Source organism: Cupressus sempervirens, chromosome 1 (genome assembly GCF_028749045.1).
Source record: "Cupressus sempervirens isolate cs-2001-9-10 chromosome 1, ASM2874904v1, whole genome shotgun sequence".
Lineage (NCBI taxonomy): Eukaryota > Viridiplantae > Streptophyta > Pinopsida > Cupressales > Cupressaceae > Cupressus > Cupressus sempervirens.
Window position 1 is genome coordinate 554,631,177 of NC_143118.1, and position 5,277 is coordinate 554,636,453.

A 5,277-nucleotide genomic window follows, 5' to 3' on the forward strand; every position below is an offset into this window, starting at 1 on the left:
CGCGTACATTTGTTGGGTGACTTGCGAGGCCCGATCTTTCGTGAATTTTTCAGAAGTTACGATCATTGGGGTTGGGATGGGAGTATGCATGCCCACGGGCACTTGTTGTAAGATGAGCATGGGTAAGGTAGGGTAGCATATGGAGGGGGCTTCTATCCTGTAACCTGGTGACTACTTCCCGGTTGGCAAAGGAAGTTTTATATAAGTGATAATTAAATTAAAACTTTGGGTGGTAATAAATACAAGATAATTAAAATGTGTGGGGTTGTGCGCCTTTCGTCGTGAAGAGTAGCTGCCCTAGGTTGTGCGCCTTCTGTTGAGAAGAGTAGCTGCCTATACTAGCTTGGGCTTGTCGATGCCAAGCGACTCTCCATGATGTCAGTTCCTACATAGCAGCCTTTTGAGTGTCTGACCAGGACCTGTACTCCTTGCATTGTCTTAGGTTCTTGGTTTAGCCATCATACTGTCTGGCGTGAGTGTTAGCCTTGGATGTTGTGCTTTATGTGTGTTTGTGGTTGGATCTTTATCTCCATCAGCACAGCGGGTGTGGACCTATGGGTGCCACGTGGTTGAGAGGCGTAGCTACCTTTACCACTGCTAGGGATCAATGTACAGAGAGGATCTTTTGTCCTAGTGCGACCGTTGCTGGATGTTTTCACTTGGTACTTCAAGTTTCGGAGTAGGCTTTCTTGTGATTTATGCTTTCATTGGAATGCTTGGATATCATGTTTAGATGATGTTAGTTTATTTGACGCATTCCCTTATCATAATGTTTAGCATATGATTAGATGATGTTATTTGATTTAGTAGTATATCTGTTGCTTACTGCTATTTAGCATGTGATAGGTGATGTTATCTACTGTAGGATTATCTTATGCATTATCACTAGCATGTTAGATTTTCTTATGCTGTTATTATGCATGTTTTAGTAGTGATATCCCTATTACGACAGTATCGACGATTTGGTCAGTGACTTGGAATGTTACGCGTGGGGGATGGCTAGGACCCATGATGGTCTTATGATGCTATTGACGGTTGGGAGGAACCGCGTACTTAGTTTGGTTTTTTTGTTCCTCAGATGTATTTCTGTACATTGTGATGTTGCTTTTGTTCTCTGCAATGCTTATTTTCAGTGTGTTCTTTGTTGCTGTAGTTTAGATGGTTTGGTGTTCTTCTTTCTGTGTTGTTCTTGCACTCACGTGTTCATTCCTCGAGCCTTGGTGGATTCGGTACTCCCCGGTGTGGAGATTTTTTTGTCAGTTTTTTCCCATTTTTTAGTTCTGGGAGTGTTTTTACTCGCTATGGGCGACTTTTGTTCAGCATTATGCAACACCGATAAAGTATCACACGCCCATAGAAAGAATGTCGTACGATACTATAAAGGGTCGCACGCATTACTGGAGAAGTGTCGTACGACACTGGAAGAGTGTCGCACGGCTTTATGAGAAATGTCGCGCGATACTTTTCCAATATTGCACGCCTTCTTGAGAAGTGTCGCACGCAATAAGGGAGAAGTTTCGCCCTCCCTTAGTAAAAAGTGTCTCACGATTTTTGTGAAAAACCTGCGCGTGCCATCAGCGGGCACTTTTCTTGGTGATCTGATCTTTTAGAGAGTGGTTTTGGATACCCTTTTGGGCATTCTTTGAGCCTATGTTGTTGCATTTTGAATTCAGGAGGTTTCTTTTGAAATTCAGTTTTTTGGGTTTCTGTTGTAGTCCTTCGAGGTTTAAAATATATCGTATAAGTATAAGTTGACGTATATTTAATTCCTTATAATTAAGATATATTTTAATATATGCAGCAAATCGTTTGAGATAGGTTTTAGACCTCTCAGAGATAAGTTATGGATTCTAGGAAATTTCAGGGCTTCAGAAATCCAGACTTAGCCAATTTTCAGGGCTTCAGGATTTCAGGCTTAGCCAAATTTCGGGATTCTGCATTTTACCCTAGCTTGGTGTTTTGTTGATGAGTGGTCATTTCTTGTGCCCTCATCTTGTGGTGGTGGTTGTTGGCTTTTGTTTGGGTGTGTCAGTTAGGTAGTGGCGTTCGGAGATTCGTTGGTTGCCGGGATTGTGTTGAAGTCTTCCGTTGCGATCTTTGTGATCCCTGTATGATATTGTCTTGTGCATTCATACTTATAAAAAAAAAAATATCTTGGCTTTATTTGAATCCTTGTTTCCAAGGATCTTCAGGCGGGGCATTACACATAAGATGAAAAATGTTGCAAATCAGCTATCAATGAAAATCTCATAGATAATGAGCTACTAATAGCAATGCAATTCAAATATTAATTGACACATACATGTGCACCATAAATGACACACCCACTCAACCATGTACCATTTTTAAAATGCTACATTTTACAAAAACATGTGCAACATAGACAACACATATGTAAAGGCTTATGTCTTTACCCATTGCAATTGACAAAAAGAAAAATAGAATAGGGCAATCCATTTGTAAGCAATTCCTCAAAGCTACTTTGCTTGGAAAATTACCATAGTTGTTGTACCCTGGAACATAATATGCAACCCACGAATAGATGAAAGAGTTGTCTCTTTGTGTATAAATTTTGCACAAATCGAATAATTAGGATATAAGAAATCACAATTTAGATTGACTGGAAAAATCATTAATGTACCCATAGACTTTGATAAGGAACAATAAGCTATAGACGAGAACAAATCTATAGAATTCAAAATTAAATGTAAATTAGAATACAAAAATGCACATGCACAAGGCAATGTCGAGCCTACTTGTGTAATGGAGGCCTTGTTATGTTTATCAAAAACACCATTGTATGCAAAATAAAATATCTCCATGAACCAATATTGGGAGGCTTTTCTTGCAATCTAGAAATAACACATGCATAAATACATAGTAAAAAAACTAGAAGCAAATGATGAAATGTTAGAGGTTGATGAAAAGCCAATCACTAGTTCACTAGTATAATGATGCACATTCAATTAGGGACCTAACACAACTATAATTGAAATTGCACTTTCTAAAGGAATCAAGCCTCTTGGAATTTTCCAAGATATGTACTTAGAAGAAATGAACTTCTCAACTTTATTCTATTAATTTCCATGCACAATTGATATTACAAATAACTTATCATTCCAAAAAATACCAAATTCAAAGCTCACGCACCAAGATAATGACTTTGCAATGCATATAATGAATATTTTTGCCAAATATATTAAGTTGATTATACAATAAATTTTTAATATAGGAAGATTACCGGGGGGTGGTAAATCAGTAATGACCAACTTAAACAATAAAACACAATTCAAACCTTTTTTCTAGTTTACCAATAATAATCTCAGTCTATCTATGACAATATTATCAGTTAACTAAACAATAATCATCCATTGATCAGAGAAAAAAATTCACACAATGTAAATACCAATATTTATATCATGGAAACTTGATTAGGGTGAAAATCATGATGTGAGATCGATACCCACAAATAATTCTACTCTTGTAGAATAGACTTTGTTAGGAGCTTTCTCAGTTAAGAGTTACTAAAACATTGTTAGGTATTACCCTTTTAAAGGATTTCCATAAGATCTTAGGAGTAACCTAATTAGAGGATTTAGACACTCTACTTTGAGAATGTCATCATGTTAAAACATTTATAGTAGACCTATTAGGGTCACTAGGTAAGGGATTTTGTTGTTACAATTGTTACAAGGCAAGAACTAATAATGATTTGTAGGTTGAACTATATTGCTATATGAGATCCATTATAGTTCCATAAAGCATTAACAAATCATTACAATCCTCTAATAATATTTGTACCTTTTTGGTGATCTCAACTATTCTCCTATACTATCCATAATCTCCTTTGTTCACTACTTTCCTTCCTTCTCTTCATTGCAATAACAAACTTCTTGTTTATTTCTCCTATATGTAGTAGCAATACGATTAAAAACCATAAACCTAGATCTAATTATCAAAACTTCATCGTCAAGCTTGCTTTTTCAAATTCCATCATCCCCATAGACCGATTTTTACCTTGCAGAAACTTCTCGATCACTCCTTTATATCATGCATATCTTAATCTTTCGTGTCATCGTACTACTTCTTGAATTTAACTTAAGTAATCTCACCTTTCTCCTTAGAATAAACATCTTTCCTTTATTTACTTGTTGCTTTCCAATAAGTCTTTATAGATTTTGATAAGACTCTACTTCTAGTTCACTGATAAGTCCTAGTTATTTCGATAGATTTTTCTTATTACAACATGTTCTCTAGTTGAACTCTTTTCTTCACTACTTTGTTCTCCACAAGTATTCTCTTAAATATTTATTTTGAGACAAACAATCAAACCATTTAACTATCCACCACTGTATGTTCTAACTATTACCTGATAAGATCCCTATCAACATAACTATGTGCCCTCATCATTCCTGCAATTGCTTCTTTTCCAAAAATATGGTAACAAACAAAACAATATATCAAGTAGTTTGGCATCAATGAAAAAATACTATAAATGATATCATATTTATCAACCATGTGTTAATCTCATTGCAACATATATTATCAATTAGTGTTAAAACACTTAGTCATAATGGACAGATAGTAGTAATCGAGTTACTAGTCTGTAGTGTTAACTAAGCTCACCAAGGAACCATGCAAACAATGTTAACTAAGCAGGAAGTAAGTAGTGTCAACCCAGTTGATAGTTCACACTGAGTTGTAGTGTCAACCAAGTTGATAGTGTGTACCAACCTCCAATGTGAACCAAGTTAGAAAAGCAATTTTGTTCCAAGGTGATAATCAAGTTGGTTGAACAATGTGAATCGAGTCAGCAATGTCTATCGAGTGATCAGCATGAATCAAGCATCCAATATTAGTCGAGTGCTAGAGTTAGCCAAGGTGACAGTGTTGCCTGAGTATCTTCATCATTGCCTGAGTAAGCCATTGGACCTGAGTTATAGCACTAAGACGACTCAGTAATTATTTTTGGAATTGGTTATGATGTAGCTAACCTATGATGGAATTATTTGGATGGATATAAGTATAAGGCATTTTCTTTATCCAAAATATATCATTCATTGTATTATCATTCAAGCATTAAGCAAATATGGAAGAGTAGATTATTTAAAGGATACAAGCATTCCAAGTAAAGGAAGAGACTCATCTATCACAATCAGGTGATCAGTTTACTTCAAAGGATCTTCATCAACAATCATAGTTGCATTTTAGAGATCAATCCACTAATTCATCCTAACAGGTGCATCAATCCCAAATCCTTTAGCCAGCTTTCCAGCG